We start from the raw sequence: 19,749 nt of genomic DNA on the forward strand, positions 1-19,749 counted from the left end.
AACACAGGCCAGCAATATTCAGTGATGTCGAACAATGTGGGCATGCCAGCTGGACTCTCGCGGTTTATGAAGAAATATCAGAGATACAGTCTCCCACTGAACACCTGTGCTACAGTTTTTCTGCTTCACTTCACGTGTAAAGACAGCCATCATCCCCCCTCTATCGCTTCCAGTGGACTCAGACACACTACCAATTGTTACATATACCCTAGAGGTAACACAAAAGAGTCATGCTTTTCATTTTTGATCTTCCTATAGCCTTACCACCAGGCACCAGTCATGTCTTTCAGTGAGCCTGCCTGCTGCCGGCTTTACAAGGGAGTGATAAAATCAGCCAACCTGGGATTATTTAGAGAATAAAGCACTTGTATGGTCTCTGCCTTCTGTCCCAGATATTATTGATACAGTAGAGAGCTGCTGACTGTAACAACACAGAGGTTGTAGGGGAGACTGTGGGCTGTTCTGGATTTTTTGTTCGTTCTTTTTACCTTTATTTAACTAGGCAAGTCAGTTAAGAACAAATTCTTATTTACAATGACTGCCTACACCGGTCAATCCCGGATGATGGTGGGCCAATTGTGCACCGCCCTATGGGACTTCCAATCATGGCCGGTTGTAATAAAGCCTGGATTCTTACCAGGGCGTCTGTAGTGATACCTCTAGCACGGAGATGCAGTGCCTTTGACTGCTGCGCCACTCGGGAGTCCTAACATACAGCAGCAACATACAGTCTGTAGATAGACATAAGTATCACCCTGCCTGCCTAGATCCCCCTGCCTTCTTGTGATGTACACTCAGCGGCCAGTCTATTAGGTACACCCATCTAGTGCTGGGTCAGGCGCCCTGTAGCCATGAAGGGATGCACCTGGTCAGCAACAATGTTCTGATATGCTGTGGCATTCAAACATTGATCAATTCTATAAAGGGACCTATCGTGTGCCAGGAAAACATTCTCCACACCATTACACCACAGCCACCAGCCTGTACCGTTGACACCAGGCAGGATGGGGCCATGGACTCATGCTGCTTACACCAAATCCTGACTCTGCCATCAGCATGACGCAACAGGAACCAGGATTCGTCGGACCAGGCAATGATTTTCTACTCCTTTATTGGTGATCGCGTGCCCACTGGGGCCACTTCTTCTTGTTTTTAGCTGATCAGAGTTGAACCCGGTGTGGTCATCTGCTGCAAAAGCCCATCTATGACAAGGACCGACGAGTTGTGCGTTCCGAGATGCCGTTCTGCACACCACTGTTGTACTGTGCTGTTATTTGCCTGTTTGTGGCCCGCCTGTTAGCTTGCACGATTCTTGCCATTCTTCTTCGACCTCTCTCATCAGCTAGCTGTTCTTGCCCACAGGACTGCCGCTGACTGGATGTTTTTTGTTTGTCGCACCGTTCTCGGTAAAACCTAGACACTTGTGCGTAAAAAGCCAAGGAGTCCAACCGTTTCTGAGATACTGGAACCGGCTCGCCTGGCACCAACGATCATACCACGCCTGGCACCAACGATCATACCACGCCTGGCACCAACGATCATACCATGCTCAAAGCCGCTTAGGTCACTGGTTTTGCCCATTCTAACGTTCAATTGAACAGTAGTTGAATGCCTCGATGCCTTTATTTAGCTTTATATAGCAAGCCACGAGCGAACCATTTTCGTGTACTAATTAACTGGCCACTGATTGTATATCAGTATCCCATCTCTCTATACACACAAAGCAAGGTCGTATTATGACTAGGAGCCAAGCCTGAAGCTTCACACTTAGATGTAGGTTGCATCCCAAATGGCACCTTATTCCCTATATAGTGTACTACCTTTGACCAGGGCTGATAGAGCTTTGGTCAAAAGTAGTGCACTTTGTGGGGAATAGGGAGCCATTTATTGGCACACAAACATACTGTTGAGGAGATTTACGAGGATGATGTTGACATTGTCTATCCGCCTGGTCTGATAGTGTATCGTAGTGCCCCATTTCTCTTAATGGTGTGTAAGGTGTGTGAATTCATCACACACAATAGAGGATGTCATCCAGGGTATGATACATGGCTGGTTGTTCACCAGTTGATGATTGCCAGTTGTCAAAGATGATCTTATTTGAAAATATATTGCTCCATTATCTTTTCTACATACTTTATATCTGGGTTTAGTCGTTTAAGTTTACACTGCAAACTTTTATCACCCACATTTTCAACAACAAAAAAATGATATATATAATTTCTGAAGCGGCGTCCATGATTTAGCAGCAGCGGTGTGCTAAACACTTGAGGCAGCAACATACAGTATGTAGATAGACATAAGTATCGCCCCCTGCTGGCTATTATTACAGCGTTCCATCCATGGCACCGTAATATCACTACACTAATATGAAAGGAAAATTAGATACATAGATAGATAGATGTTGGTATTTTATTTCAGTACTTTAGTATTTTTATTTTGCGTGACTATGCTTGTGTGTTATCATAAGATCAGACTGTAATAATATCTGCATAAGTCTCAAGAATGTTTTTGTTATGCTTCTCTGTATCTCTGTCATTTGTTTGTCTGTGTGTGACAGCGATGGCATTGAGTCAGCTGGGCCTACTGAGGCCGGCGTTGTGCCGATGCCTGGTCCCTTTGTTGAGGTCTTCCTGTCAGCTGGCGGTCAGCTCCAGAGTCCCACCGCTGCTCCCAAATACATGTCATTGAAACATCGCCCCACTGCCGCCACCTGCGTTCGCCTGTACGCCACCAAGATGAGTAATGGTGAGTTGAGGGCCGGTTGCCTCTCAACTGCTTTGTACCTATTTGATTTTGTCTAGTGTTGCCCTCAAAAAAACCTCAAAGGCTCAGGAAATATAGGGGTAGGAATCACGACTCCATCCATCCATCTCTATTCTGCTTGTGTACTGAAGTGGTGGTCGGAACGTTGAAGAGCTTTTTTAGTCTTTTTGAGAAGGTTGAAGAAAACCCCACTTCACTGTGTTTTCTCATTTTGCTTTTATTTGTAATAACTCTGATTGACTAGACTAGACTGCCAGCATGCAGGTCTCCTTCCTCTCCTCCATCCTTCTGTTCTTCCCCTTTGAAGTCTCTCTTGTAGTGAAGGCCGCTGCTTTTCTTTTTTCCCTCAGCGAAGGCAGCGAAGGGCCAGGCGGCCAAAGTGAACATCAACTCCTCGCTGGCGGAGGATATCATCAGTCTGGAGGAAGGGAATGAGGAGATGGCCGCCGTCCTCACCGCCCTGAAAGAGGACTTCAGCCGCAACCTGAGCATCAAAACCTCTCCAGGTACATAGGGGCCATAGACTAAGGTAGGGGCTCTCACTCTCGGTCACTCCCTGATTCAATGGAAAGGATAGTCTCTCATGACGACTGTTGAGTAGCTGGCCACTGCACTCAGTTCTGGGTGCTGAGATTATAGAGAGGGTACTTTTCAGTTCTATTTTAATGTATGTGTATATCAGCCACCGATTGTTGAAAAAGGGATGCAGAGCCCTGCAGGCCTGAAGTTTGAGCTGTGTCCATCTTTGTAAGTATAACAAGTCCACTGTTGGTTCTCATTTAATTATTGGTCAAAAGATGAGGAAAAGTGCATCTCCATGTGTTTACTTTCTCCCTGAGGGGTGAGAGTGAACCCTGCCCTTTACCTTGACCCCTGTTGACCTTGACATCCAGGTCACAGCCTTTCCCCTCCCCTGTTCCCCCTCTCCCCTTGGGGCAGTACAACCCTGAGAGGGGGGCTAAAGGGGAGGGCCCAAAGGGGAGGAAGCTCATCCCCAACCCCCTCATCCCTCCCTATCTTCCTTACCCTCTCCCCTTCCTCTCACCCTCTGCCTCCGTCACCCTGTGCCCCTCTGTCCAGATGCACAGTAATCCATGGAAGCTGCAGGATTTAGAGCTGACAGGGAATCTTGACTGGAGAGATGCTGGAATGGGGGAATCATGAGATAATTTTGTTCTTGTGTGTGCTTGATAATAGTCTCATCTGGGTCTCGTTATGTGGTGTGTTTGTTGTAAAGGGGAGAGGAAAGTCACCTTAGCTGAAGGAAGGCCTGTTGTAGAGGGCGGATTAATGTGGTGAACCGTCGTCTGGGTAGGACTGAATCGGTCATGGAATTAAGAATGACCGATTCAGCCAAATGACCAGTCTCCGTAATAACCATTAGAATAGCATATATATATTTAAATAAACATACAGTACCAGTCAAAAGTTTGGACACACCTACTCATATATTTCAGTATATTTCCGTTTTTTTTTGGTTTGTGAAATTAGCAAACATTTCTAAAAACCTGCTTTCGCTTTGTCATTATGGGGTATTGTGTGTAGATTGATGAGGGGGAAAATAATTGTATCCATTTTTTAGAATATGGCTGTAACGTAACACAATGTGGAAAAGGTGAAGGGGTCTGAATACTTTCAGAATGCACTGCATATATACAGTACCAATCAAAAGTTTGGACACACCTACTCATTCCAGGGTTTTTCTTAATTTTTACGATTTTCTACATTGTATAATAATAGTAAATACATCAAAACTATGAAATAACACATATGGAATCATGTAGTAACCAAAAAAGTGTGAAACAAATCAAAAATATATTTTAGATTCTTCAAAGTAGCCACCCTTTGCCTTGATGACAGCTTTGCACCCTCTTGGCATTCTCTCAAACACCTTCATGAGGTAGTTTTTTTATTTAACCTTTATTGAACTAGGCAAGTCAGTCAATGACAGCCTAGGAACACTGGGTTAACTGCCTTGTTCAGGGGCAGAACAACAGATTTTTACCTTGTCAGCTCAGGGATTCGATCCAGCAACCTTTCGGCAACCTTACGGTTACTGGCACACCGCTCTAACCACTAGGCTACCTGCCGCCCCGGCAGGTTCAGTTACCTGGGATGCAATTCAATTAACAGGTGTGCCTTCTTCAAAGTGAAATAGTGTAATATCTTTCCTTCTTAATGCGTTTGAGCCAGTCAATTGTGTTGTGACAAGGTAGGTAGGTATACAGATGATAGCCCTATTTGGTAAAATACCAAGTCCATATTATGGCAGGAACAGCTCAAATAAGCAAGGAGAAACGACTGTCCATCATTATTTTAAGACATGAAGATCAGTCAATGCAGAACATTTTCTCCAAGTGCAGTCACAAAAACCATCAAGCGCTATGATGAAACTGGCTCTCATGGAAAGGAAGACCCAAAGTTACCTCGGCTGCAGAGGGTAAGTTCATTAGAGTTACCATCCTCAGAAATTGCAGCCCAAATAAATGCTTCACAGAGTTCAAGTAACAGACCCATCTCAACATCAACTGTTCAGAGGAGACTGTGTGAATCAGGCCTTCATGGTTGAATTTCTGCAAAGAAACCATTACTAAAGGACACCAATAAGAAGAAGAGACTTGCTTGGGCCAAGAAACACGAGCAATGGACATTAGACCAGTGGAAATCTGTCCTTTGGTCTGATGAGTCCAAATTTGCGATTTTTGGTTCCAACCGCCGTGTCTTTGTGAGACGCAGAGTAAATCAAATCAAATAACATTTTATTCGTCACATGCACTGAATACAACAGCTGTAGACCTTACAGTGAAATGCTTACTTACGAGCCCCTAATCAACAATGCAGTTAAAAAAATATATGCATAAGTATAAGAAATCAAAGTAACAAGTAATTAAAGAGCAGCAGTAAAATAACAATAGCGAGACTATATACGGGGGGTACCGGTAGGGAGTCAATGTGCGGGGGCACCGGTTAGTTGAGGTAGTATGTACATGTAGGTAGAGTTATTAAAGTGACTATGCATCGATGGTAACAACAGAGAGTAGCAGTGGTGTAAAAGGGGGGGGGGGGGCGGCAATGCAAATAGTCTGGGTAGCCATTTGATTAGATGTTCAGGAATTTTATGGCTTGGGGGTAGAAGCTGTTAAGGAGCCTTTTGGACCTAGATATGGCACTCCGGTACCATTTGCCATGCGGTAGCAGAGAGAACAGTCTATGACTAGGGTGGCTGGAGTCTTTGACAATTTTTAGGGCCGTCCTCTGACACCGCCTGGTATAGAGGTCCTGGATGGCAGGAAGCTTGGCCCCAGTGATGTACTAGGCCGTTCGCACTACCCTCTGTAGTGCCTTGTGGTCGGAGGCTGAGCAGTTGCCATACCAGGCAGTGATGCAACCAGTCAGGATGCTCTCGATGGTGCAGCTGTAGAACCTTTTGAGGATCTGAGGACCCATGCTAAATCTTTTCAGTCTCCTGAGGGGGATTAGGTTTTGTCATGCCCCCTTCACGACTGTCTTGGTGTGCTTGGACCATGTTAGTTTGTTGGTGATGTGGACACCGAGGAACTTGAAGCTCTCAACCTGCTCCACTGCATCCTCGTTGATGAGAATGGGGGCGTGCTCGGCCCTCTTTTTCCTGTAGTCCACAATCATGTCCTTTGTCTTGATCACGTTGAGGGAGAGGTTGTTGTTCTGGCACCACACGGCCAGGTCTCTGACCTCCTCCCTATAGGCTGTCTTGTCGTTGTCAGTGATCAGGCCTACCACTGTTGTGTCATCGGCAAACTTAATGATGGTGTTGGAGTCGTGCCTGGCCGTGCAGTCATGGGTGAACAGGGAATACAGGAGGGGACTGAGCACGCACCCCTGATGGGCCCCTGTGTTGAGGATCAGCGTGGCAGATGTGTTGTTACCTACCCTTACCACCTGGGGGCGGCCCGTCAGGAGGTCCAGGATCCAGTTGCAGAGGGAGGTGTTTAGTCCCAGGGTCCTTAGCGTATTGATGCGCTTTGAGGGCACTATGGTTTTGAATGCTGAGCTGTAGTCAATGAATAGCATTCTCACATAGGTGTTCCTTTTGTCCAAGTGGGAAAGGGCAGTGTGGAGTGCAATAGAGATTGCATCATCCCTGGATATGTTGGGGTGGTGTGCAAATTGGAGTGGGTCTAGGGTTTCTGGGATAATGGTGTTGATGTGAGCCATGACCAGCCTTTCAAAGCACTTCGTGGCTATAGACGTGAGTGCTTCGGGTCAGTAGTCATTTAGGCAGGTTACCTTAGTGTTCATGGGCACAGGCACTATGGTGGTCTGCTTAAAACATGTTGGTATTACAAGACTCGGACAGGGAGAGATGGAAATGTCAGTGAAGACACTTTTTAGTTGGTCAGCGCATGCTCACAGTACATGAGCATGCGCTACCAGGAGACAGGCCAGTACATCAGGAGACGTGGAGGAGGCCAACAACCCAGCAGCAGGACCGCTACCTCCGCCTTTGTGCAAGGAGGAGCAGGAGGAGCACTGCCAGAGCCCTGCAAAATGACCTCCAGCAGGCCACAAATGTGCATGTGTCTGCTCAAATGGTCAGAAACAGACTCCATGAGGGTGGTATGAGGGCCCGATGTCCACAGGTGGGGGTTGTGCTTACAGCCCAACACCGTGCAGGACGTTTGGCATTTGCCAGAGAACACCAAGATTGGCAAATTCGCCACTGGCGCCCTGTGCTCTTCACAGATGAAAGCAGGTTCACACTGAGCACATGTGACAGACGTGACAGAGTCTGGAGACGCCGTGGAGAACGTTCTGCTGCCTGCAACATCCTCCAGCATGACCGGTTTGGCGGTGGGTCAGTCATGGTGTGGGGTGGCATTTCTTTGGGGGGCCGCACAGCCCTCCATGTGCTCGCCAGAGGTAGCCTGACTGCCATTAGGCACCGAGATGAGATCCTCAGACCCCTTGTGAGACCATATGCTGGTGCGGTTGGTCCTGGGTTCCTCCTAATGCAAGACAATGCTAGACCTCATGTGGCTGGAGTGTGTCAGCAGTTCCTGCAAGAGGAAGGCATTGATGCTATGGACTGGCCCGCCCGTTCCCCAGACCTGAATCCAATTGAGCACATCTGGGACATCATGTCTCGCTCCATCCACCAACGCCACGTTGCACCACAGACTGTCCAGGAGTTGGCGGATGCTTTAGTCCAGGTCTGGGAGGAGATCCCTCAGGAGACCATCCGCCACCTCATCAGGAGCATGCCCAGGCGTTGTAGGGAGGTCATACAGGCACGTGGAGGCCACACACACTACTGAGCCTCATTTTGACTTGTTTTAAGGACATTACATCAAAGTTGGATCAGCCTGTAGTGTGGTTTTCCACTTTAATTTTGAGTGTGACTCCAAATCCAGACCTCCATGGGTTGATAAATTGGATTTCCATTATTTTTGTGTGATTTTGTTGTCAGCACATTCAACTATGTAAAGAAAAAAGTATTTAATAAGATTATTTCATTCATTCAGATCTAGGATGTGCTATTTTAGTGTTCCCTTTATTTTTTTGAGCAATGTATGTATAAAAAATGTTGCACACATTTTCTCCTTTCATCCGGTCCTGACTACATGTTCTGCCTAAGAAATATAATGAATACAATGGGCGTCCCCATTCAAGTCAATGATGGCATAATGGGTGGACTGGCGGCCATTACGAGTGTACCCATAGTCCCAGTCGGTATTAAATAGAATGTTGCGGTCCCACCCGCCTGTGGGGAATCAACCCATGGTTACCTTGGTTACCCCATTGGCTCACAGCAAAAACTTGATAATTTTCTAATGCAATTTTCTTGTTGTCTGCTTGTTTTAGTCAATTACAAAACTACATTTCAGAAAAGTACATGTGTAAAGATTAGTTTTCTACTTTTCTTTTTGTTTGTCCAGGCGAAACAGTCTGTGAATAGTTGGTAGCTCACTTCTAAATTCTCAAACTACCGTAAACTTAAATTAATCGCAGTCTCAAATAGCTGCCTGTCTCTAATAGCCAGGCATCGGCACACATTTCCAGCAAATAAATGCCTGTTTCAAATAAACGGCAGGTCTAAATTTATTGTTTACAAGTGACCTTCATTGAGTACCATCCAGCTTGTGCAAAAAATGATGGATTTGTATTTGTAACGGCTCTCGTCAGAATGAGTGGAACAAAGCGCAGCGTGGAAAGTGATTTTATTAGATCAAAAAACACTTGAACGAAAAGCCAACAGTTCTGTCAGGTAACAGAATACTAAACAGAAAACAACCTCCCACAAAACTCAGGTGGAAAACAGGCTGCCTAAGTATGATCCCCAATCAGAGACAACGATAGACAGCCTCTGATTGGGAACCACACTCGGCTCAAAACAAAGAAATAGAAAATATAGATATTCCCACCCGAGTCACACCCTGACCTAACCAAACATAGAGAATAAATAGGATCTCTAAGGTCAGGGTGTGACAGTATTGTAATGTTTATACTGGTCACAATAAACAGTCTGGTAGTCTTTACAACATTTTATTGAGCAAAAGCTGTGCGCATTAAGGAAATAGACGCCTGGCTCAAATAGAAGCCTGCCTCTAAAAAACAACGGTTGTGTTCTGCGATTGAAGCAAAATAAGTGCCCGGGCAATTCATTTGAGTTTTACGGTAAATGCATAGCTACTGCAATTCCAACCAAAAAACGTCTTAGCTTTGTTTTACGCTAGCTAACAGCTAAATGTTTGTTTTTGACTTAAATTGTAATTCTATTTTCGAGGCTCCACGTGGTGTCATGTAAAATATGAATGTTATTTCCAACAACCAATGAGCAAATCCGCCGTAAATCCAGCTGCATATTGAACATTGAGATTTCTGAAAGGCCAGTCTCTTTGACAATGACAAGGGATGGAATGTTAGCTAAAGAGACTGGTACTCAGACTAGTTCCATTCTATTCATCGTTTGATTTAACACTTTGCTTATTTCAGCAAGGGGCAACACAGTTTCATCACATTATTAATAGTCCCTGTTATTGCAGAAACGGACTCAACCGCACAAATGCCCGGCCGTCCCGTCTTCAGTCAGCTGTTAGTTCTCAAAAAATAAAACCACACACACACACGCACGCACGTTCGCTCGCGCACACACACACACACACACACACACACACACACACACACACACACACACACACACACACACACACACACACACACACACACAGGGGAGGTATTACAGCCTGCCACTCTGTCAGTTCCTCTGCTAGAAGAAGACTAACCTCTCTTTTCCATGGGAACGCTGGGCTAACGTCAGGCTATCCAGTCCTCGCTGGACAGCTCTGTGTATACTGGCTCAGATTAATACACTGTGAAAGGAAAGACATTTATATAACAGATCAGGACCCCAGTCACCCAGAGGTGGGTTAGCAAAGGCTTCCATAGTTCAAAACTATTAGTTAATGTCATGTCATCCTCATGTTCCCAAGACACCCTCCAGTCTAGGGCACCCATCCACTAAACATCACCACTATAAAGTCACACAAGAACCAACTCAAAGTCTGCTTTCTGATAGGACTTTATCATGAGGAAGCCAGGGTCGTGTTCAGTACTAGGGAGAAAACGTTTTGAAACGGGGGTTAGCTACTACCTGAATATTTTCCTATGATAATACATTTTTGTATTCTGTTACAAAATGTTTTTCTACGGCGTGCCCTACTGAACACGACCCAGGATATGTACGTTTAGTTTTTTGAGAAACCTATTTTGTTGACTACTTGTCTGCCTTTCGCCATTGTGGGTCAGCTGCCTGTGCCCTGACCAGGAAGAGCCCATTTGGCTAATGGCTTCCCGGTCGATCCACATCCATCCTCATGCCGTTTAGGAAATGCCTGTGTGCCCTCTGGAAGTGTAAGCAGATGTGCAGAGCAGGCAGCCAGGCACACGTCCATAGAGGCCCAGGTAGTCTCTCTCGTCCACCTGCCGGCTATAGCAATTAGCCTGGGGAAGAGGCAAGGGCCCAGGTAGCACAGGCTGGCTCTTAGTTAGGCTGACACTGAGTATAAAATCAAGTTTATTTAAAGTACTGTATATTATCACACATTCCTATTACTTTCAGGTAATACATACAGGCACTGAGTACTTGCCTTAGGTTGAAGTAAAGGCCCAGAGTCACAGACATGGCTTACAGGAAGTCTTTCCTACCAGACAACATCTCAGACCAGACTAGCTCTTACTGTCGTGGCACGCACTCACTGTTCCCAATAGCTGGGTCCCTCTCCTTGCCCCATCCTGGGATCGAACCAGGGACCCTCTGAACATGTCAATAACTGCCTCCCACGAAGCATTGTTACCTATCGTGCCACAAAAGCCACGGCCCTTGTGGAGCAAAGGAAACAACTACTTAAAGGTCTCAGAGTGAGTGACATAACGATTAAACTGCTACTAGCGCACACCTCTAACTAGCTAGCGATTTCACACCGGTTGCACTCAGTTACAGTTAAGGTTTGGTCGTTGGTGTTGAATGCGTCCAAATCTGTTAAGGACCTGTCTAAGCAAGCAATAGTTTGTATAAACGTACTATTTTACTTTCTAAAGCACAAGTGTAAGTACCCAGAATGGCGGTAGTCCCTCTCCTATACAAAACAAGCGGTAGAATAATCTTGAGCCCAACCCACCTCCCCACCATAGAGTTGGTGATGTAAGGCAGAGGACAGAGAGGGAGGAAACAGCGGCGTCTGAGGTAAACCAGATAAGGGAAGGAGACTCATGCTGGAGAGTAACTCTGGTTCTGCAGTCTGTGGTGTTAGTGGGTGAGAGAGAGGAGATTATGGTTAGGGGGGGAGGTCTCAGAAACCTCCTGCACCCCATCAAAACCAAACCAAATCAAAGTTTATTGGTCACGTACGCAGATTTGCAGAGGTTATCGCAGGTGCAGCGAAATGCTTGAGTTTCAAGCTCCAACAGTGCAGTAATGCCTAGCAGTAAAGAAAAATGATCCTGAAAATATCAGAACAACCAGTCAGAGACGGAATATAAATATATATAATGTATGGACAGTATTTGAATACAAAATATGTGTTCTGCAGTAGTTATATAGGATGAGCCATGTCTAGAATACAGTATATGCAGTGAGTGTACAAAACATTAGGATTACTTTCCTAATATTGAGTTGCACTGCCTTTTGCCCTCAGAACTGCCTCAATTTGTCAGGGCATGGACTCTTCAAGGTGTCGAAAGCATTCCATAGGGATGCTGGCCCATGTTGACTCCAATGCCTCCCACAGTTGTGTCAAGTTGGCTGGATGTCCTTTGGGTGGTGGACAATTCTTGATACACACGGGAAACTGTTGAGCGTGAAAAACCCAGCAGTATTGCAGTTCTTGTCACACTCAAACTGGTGCGCCTGGCACCTACTACCATGCCCTGTTCAAAGGCACTTAAATATTTTGTCTTGCCCATTCATCCTCTGAATGGCGCACATACACAATCCATGTCTCAGTTGTCTCAAGGCTTACAAATCCTTCTTTAACCTGTCTCCTCCCCTTCATCTCTACTGATTGAAGTGGATTTAACAAGTGACATCAATAAGGGATCACAGCTTTCACCTGAATTCACCTGATCAGTCTATGTCATGGAAAGAGCAGGTGTTCCTAATGTTTTGTGCACTCAGTCTACATATAAAGTGGGTGAAACAGTATATAAACATTATTAAAGTGACCAGTGTTCAATGACTATGTACATAAGGTAACAGTCTCTAAGGTTCAGGGTAGCGTACCGGGTGGTAGCCGGCTAGTAACAGTGACTAAAGTTCAGGGCAGGGTATTGGGTGGAGATATAAGCTGTTTCTCAGTTCCTCACCCCAACCATAAGCCTCAGCTTACACTTTGCCAATTGAATTGTGGGGAGGTTGGTTTGGATCGAGTACTCAATGCTGTTTTTGGTGATGAGGGTTTAGGCGGGCCTAGATAATGGTTATATTGGTCATATGCTTGGGCATGTCTTGTGTTATTTGCTGGTGACATGCAATTTCCCCTCTGGGAAATCAATGAAGTTTATCATTGAAGTATATTAAATTCATGTTTTATTCTGGTCCTTTGTTTTTCAGGAGCTCTGGATCATGTCGCGGTGTAGACGACAGATGGCAAATTCCCCCTGAACCAGTTGGGTCAGATCTCCATGAAACCCCCTCAGCTCATCGTGGTCAACATGACCGGCTTCCCACACACTGCTGGCTGGGTGGATTAGGGTTCTGCTCTGCATGAACCACACTGGGCTGATGGCAATGCACTGTGAAATGAACACGTCTCTCTCTCTCTCGCTCTCTCTCTCTCTCTCTCTCTCTCTCTCGTTCTCTCTCTTTCTCTTTCACCATCTGAAACCTGAGTCGGGCTCTCTCTCTCCAGCCCTGTGTTCAGCCGTAGTGATCGATGGTTCTGGGAAGCCCTTTGATCTAGAGCGATTGAAAGAAAGGCCAATATTTTGTGGTCAGCTGTCATCAGCAGGAAGTGACCGTGCTGTACCCTCTGTGAAGGAGGAGGACTAACTGCTCCAAGTGATGCTCTCTCACATACACACATTTCATGTTCACATACAACGCATGCAGGCACGGACACACACGCGCGCACGCACACGCGCACGCACAAGCACACACGCACGCACACACACACACACACACACACACACACACACACACACACACACACACACACACACACACACACACACACAACCCTCTCTATTCCCTGTCTTCATTCTTCTCTTTTCCTTTCCCTGTGTTGTTTCTTTCTCTCTTTTTCTCTCTCTCTCTCCCTTCTCTTTTCTCCCTCCTTCATCCTATGTTGTTATGAATGAGGGTTGTCCCTGTCTGATGCTGGGATCCGTTTTAAAGGGAGATTGATTTTTTTGGCTTTGACACAGATTCATTTAGTAGTGAAGCACAGTTCTGCTTCATCTTGAGGAGCTCAGCCTGGAACTCAGCAGCACTCAGCCACAATAGGTGTACAACAGTGGAGACTGCTGAGGGGAGAACGGCTCATAATACTGTCTGGAATGGAGGTAATGGAATGGTATCAAAAACATGTTTTTCATGTTTTTTTTCTTCTCCCATTCCATCCGTTGTACTCCCCTCAGCAGCCTCCACTCGTGTACAATGTTCCTGAGGGATCACACCTTTCAGATATGCCTCATTATGTGTGCTTCATTTGGAAACACACATAGATAAGCATATTGCGCACATATTGCGCATATATGATACGCATGTTACCATTATCATTGAATCAGTTCAACAGAGGTAATTCACCTGTAAGAGTAGAGGCTCAGAGACATTATGTTGCACACATATCACCATATCTGAGCGAGAAAGTTCAGACAGAAACTCCAAACGATATATATTCAAATGAGCCTGAAAAACCCACTGGTACCATCACACATGTACAAACTTTACTGCTGCAACATGACAATTCCTTCAGACCAAATGTTAAAAGGGTTCAAATGTGTGATGTGAGAGCAGGGGTATCAATTTCTTCTTTTCTCCCATCCAGTTTCTGGTCTAAACCACTGGGGAAAGAATTGGCAGCAAGATTAAAGGATTTATTTGTATGTATTATTTCACAAGGCCTATTGCCTTGCATGTTAAATTCATTTATTTTATTTTTTTTAAACAGCCTCTCCTAATCTCTGGTTCCTGTCTTTAACTCCAGAATGATAGATCCAGCCCATACCTATGTTTGATTGTTCTCAGCATTGAAATTCATCATTATTTCCCCACAGCTCCAGCAGTTACGGAAATCTGGGGGAATGCTGTGCTCTGTTTAAACACCAGGCATGTTCTGGTTAATATGTTAGAAATAGTGGGATTACTGAGGTTTCTGATTAAACACAGCCACAGCCGAAAGGAACGAACAGAGCTAAAGAAACACCTTGTTAATGATGTTGAGGATACCACACACACACACACACACACACACACACACACACACTAAGACATACACACATAGCCTTTTTCCTCCCCTTCCCTTCTTCCCCCAAAAATCCAAGTGGTTTAATTCATGCTGCCATTGCCACTGCACAACAGGCACTGGGGGTTTGCAGTAACACTGTACTGCAGCTAATGCAGTACTGGACCTTGTAATGAATGACTGGAAAACAATGGCCTCTCGTTAGGAACGTGGGTAATGGATGTGAATAATTATAATCCTATTTGCTTTGGGTGCTGTACAGTCACCTCTGTGTTGGCTTAGCAGGGCTGTTAGACTGTTAGGTAATGGGAGGTCAGGGGGCGGCTGGTGGGCTGGTGCGAGGGGATGGAAGGGGATTTCTATCTGGTGCTGGGATCTATCTGGTAATGTTGTGATGGGCAATGGTATAAAGTACTTAAGTAAAAATACTTTAAAGTACTACTTAAGTCGTTTTTGGGGGTATCTGTACTTTACTATTTATATTTTTGACAACTTTTACTTCACTACATTCCTAAAGAAAATAATATATGTTTTACTCCATATAATTTACCTGACACCCAAAAGTACTTGTTACATTTTGAATGCATAGCAGGACAGGAGAATTGTCCAATTCACACACTTATCAAGAGAACATCCCTAGTCATCCCTAGTGCCTCTGATCTGGCAGACTCACTAAACACAAATGCTTCGTTTGTAAATTATGTCTGAGTTTTGAAGAGTGCCCTTGGTTATCTGTCAAATTAAAAAACAAGAAAATTGTGCCGTCTGGTATGCTCAATAAAAGGAATTTGAAATTATTTATACTTTTACTTTGATACTTAAGTACATTTTAGCAATGACATTTACTTTTGATACTTCAGTATATTTAAAACAAAATACTCTTATACTTTTCCTCAAGTAGTATTTTACTGGGCGACTTTCACTTTTAATACTCAAGTAGTATTTTACTGGGCGACTTTCACTTATACTTGAGTCACTTAAGTATGACAATTGCGTACTGTTTCCACCACTGGTGATGGGTACCTGACGGTTGAACAATAGTGTGTTCAGTCTTAACATGTTGTCCCCACACGGCCTGTTTTGAATATGTGTCTGAACAGGCTCCATATCATAGACTTCAATAGAACACATACTGGAGTCTCCGCAGGCCTCAGTCTGTCCCGTCTCTGCCTGTCTCTCTCAGGCACCTCTCCCACAACTAGCAGACACAGACAAATCACATATCCAGATTACAGCATTTTCTTTAATTGCCTTTTGGAGTCCAACCACCATTAGAGTTCTAATATGTTACACAGACATATCCTCTAGTCTAATGCATTGTGGGTATATGGCCAAGCCAGGAGTCCCCCAGTTATACACAAACACGCACACACATACACACACGCACGCACACACACACACAGACACACATATACACCTCCGCCCTGCCCCGTCCCACTCCTCCCATCCCGTAGAGGTTACCAGAGGTCATCGCCCTGCACTGCAACCCCTCAGCCCGTTCCCAGAGGACTGTGTTCTGACAGCGCCCCGCGGCACTTCCACACCGCATGTGCTTCTCCTGCCACGGCCAGGGCTGAACCCCCTCCCCACCATCCCCCATACACACACACACACACACACACACACACACACACACACACACACACACACACACACACACACACACACACACACACACACACACACACACAGACACACACAGACACACACACACACACACACACACACACACAGACACACACTCCAGAGCTGCTCTGTGGGGAGATGCTACACAGTTCACCCGGCTCGCCATGTATCAAAGCCAACCTGACCAGGGACAACCAAGGTCTGCTTCCTGGTGCTCCTATGGTTAGGAGAAAGGCCAGGGCAGCCTAAGGGTGGGGGCCTGGGGTGGATTGATAGGGGCGGGGTGGGTGTCTTCAGGGTGGATGCATTATATTGAATTAGATTAGATTTATTGTTGCCCAAGAAATACACATTTTTTTCACAGACTCGTACATTGGATAGGGGCTGGGACTGGTGAATGGATGGGGGCTGGGACCTGGCTGGGTGGTTGGGTGTCTGTCTGCAGGTAGTGTAGCTCCAGCCCCAGTCCAAGCCCCAGCTGGAAGTTATTAGGTCTAGGTCTAATGTGTGTTTGATGTGTCCTCAGGCCATGGCTGGTGCCACCCGCACCCTGCGTGAGAGCAGCATGAAACTCAACCCTGAAGTGGACCATCATCAGGGTGCATATTCCCAAGTAAGTCAGCCAGTCCTGAGAGTTCTCTCTCTCTCTCTCTCTCTCTCTCTCTCTCTCTCTCTCTCTCTCTCTCTCTCTCTCTCTCTCTCTCTCTCTCTCTATTCAATTCCAATTTAAGAGGCTTTATTGACATGGGAAAAATATGTTTACATTGACCAAAGCAAGTGAAATAGATAGTAAACATATGTGAAATAAACAGTAAAACATATTTTTACAGTAAACATTGCACTCACAAAATAATTTAAAATGTCATATTATGTGCAAATAGTTACAGTACAAAAGGGAAAATAAATAAGCATACATATGGGTTGTATTTACAGTGGTGTTTGTTATTCACTGGTTGCCCTTTTCTTGTGGCAACAGGTCACAAATCTTACTGCTGTGATGACAGACTAGATGTGGGAGTTTATCAAAATTGGGCTTGTTTTCAAATTCTTTGTGGGTCTGTGTAATCTGAGGGAAATATGTGTCTCTAATATGGTCATACATTTGGCAGGAGGTTAGGAAGTGCAGCTCAGTTTCCACCTCATTTTGTGTGCAGTGCGCACATAACCTGTCTTCTCTTGAGAGCCAGGTCCGCCTAAGGCTATGCTCACTGAGTCTGTACATAGTAACCTTTTATTTAACTAGGCAAGCCAGTTGAGAACAAATTCTTATTTTCAATGACGGCCTAGGAACAGTGGGTTAACTGCCTTGTTCAGGGGTAGAACAAATTTTTTTTTTACCTTGTCAGCTCGGGGATTCGATCTAGCAACCTTTCGGTTACTGACCCAATGCTCTAACCACTAGGCAAGGCTTTCCTTTTTAAGTTTGGGTCAGTCACAGTGTTCAGCTATTCTGCCACTGTGCACTCTCTGTTTAGGGCCGAATAGCATTCTAGTTTGCTCTGTTATTTTGTAAATTCTTTCCAATGTGTCAAATAATTATCTTTTGTTTTCTCATGATTTGGTTGGGTCTAATTGTGTTGCTGTCCTGTGGGGTCTGTTTGTGGGGTCTCTCTCTCTCGCTCTCTCGCTCTGTCACTCTCTCTCTCTCTCTCTCTCTCTCTCTCTCTCTCTCCCACTCTCTCTTCACTCTCTCTCTTCTCTCTCACTCTCAATATTCACTATCTTTCCTCACTTTCCTCATTCTACCATTTCTCCCCGTCCATCTTTCTGCATTTCCTCCTCTCATACTCCCCCCCCCCCCCATTTCATTAATTCTCCTGTCAGTCCCTTACCTGACCTACCGTCTCCTTTTAAAATGCCACATTAGAGAAATGCGTGAACATGTCTGTGTTTGTTTCTAGGTGTTTCTGACATATTCGTTCAACTCATTCGCCCGACTGTAGCAGTTAGAAAACACCAACCTTGGTCAAAAGTCCTCTGTCCAGCTCAGCTCCCTGCCAAATCCAATAACTCGACTGTGTCCCAAATGGCACCCTATTCCCTACGGGCACCTGGTCAAAAGCAGTGCACTGTATAGCGAAATAGGGTGCCATTTGGGACGCAGACACCTTTGACGTGCTGCCGTCACTCGCTAAACCACAAAATATGTGTGATTATTAAGTAAGCGGAGCCCCAGCAACAGCAGGTGCTTGTCTGGCAGCGCTGGATAGTGGGACGGACGGACGCCTTCTTCCTCTTCAATCAGTGTCGGCACGCAACCCACATTTGCATTTCCAAAGAGAGCGAGCGGCTTGATTTGGCCCAGACTCAGTAATTACGCATTATTGTTTGCAGTAAATAGACTCCACTTTTGGATTGTTTGCAAATAGTCCCAGGCAAAAATGCCAATTAAGGAAAATAAACTGTTATCACCAGGCAGCAAAGCAAACAGAAAACAAAGTTGTTGACTGCGCTGCGACCTTGAAAACTATTTTTCAAGTGGCACAGAAAGCCAGGTATTTGTTTACTGGAATTAAATGAGTTGTGCATAAATGGAGATAAAGGGGGAAAATACGCATAACTCATTGCAGGCATTTTAAACAGTGTGTGTGTGTTGCCCCTGCGTGCTTGACCACCCTTGTGTGTATGTGCGTACATACGCACGTTTTGTCCATCCGTCTCTACAGGGTGACGCGGGAGCACATGGAGAACCGGGTTAAGCAGTTCACTAACAAGTCCAAGGAGTCTCTGAGGAGGGTGAGACCGTGTCAGAGGACACCATCCAATTGGTGGAGGAACAAGTACTGAGACAGGGATACACAAATGGCAAGGGTGCCATTTGGGACACAGTCAAGTTTCCAGTCAGAGGACAGAATTACAGTCAGTAGCTACAAATGTTCAGATGAATCCTTTCTATAATTTCACAGTATTTGTATAATAATATCAATAGTCGTAGTTGTCTAGTAAGTGCTCTCTCTCCTCTTCTCCACTCTCTCAGGTCGGGCAAAATGGCAAACGGCTTTTGCAGCGGATGTAGACAAGCATCTGGCCACCAAAACAAAGGGGGACATTACTAAAATGACCACACCTCTATTTTTGATACAATCATGTTTGCAATGGTTCCTCCTGCAAATATGACTGAACACGGTAATGAACACAATACTGAACACGATACCGACCACGATGCCGTGGTATGTTTAATGATGGAGAATTGAGGGAGAGCACATACTGTACTGTACTGTAGGTTTGGTTGGCGCTAGCTCTGGGGTTGTTTGTGTGCTCCACTCATGCGTAAACAGAAGTTGGCATGGCACGACAGTGGCTGCTGGGTTTCTCTGTCGCTCTCGTCTTAAAACAAACACAGAGGGGAGAAATGGACTTTTAATGGCATCTGGGAGCCTCCTAATCAAACTGAGGCCACAGAGAGCTGTGTTTATGT

The 19,749-nt window shown here is 45.3% G+C and overlaps 1 pseudogene; it reads left to right on the forward strand.

Moving 5' to 3' along the window:
* The first annotated feature begins 2,562 nt into the window (after positions 1 to 2,562).
* On the forward strand, positions 2,563 to 19,448 carry LOC115160249 (ribosome-recycling factor, mitochondrial-like; annotated as a pseudogene).
* The last annotated feature ends 301 nt before the right edge of the window (positions 19,449 to 19,749 follow it).

The sequence above is a fragment of the Salmo trutta genome, chromosome 23, assembly GCF_901001165.1.
Source record: "Salmo trutta chromosome 23, fSalTru1.1, whole genome shotgun sequence".
NCBI lineage: Eukaryota > Metazoa > Chordata > Actinopteri > Salmoniformes > Salmonidae > Salmo > Salmo trutta.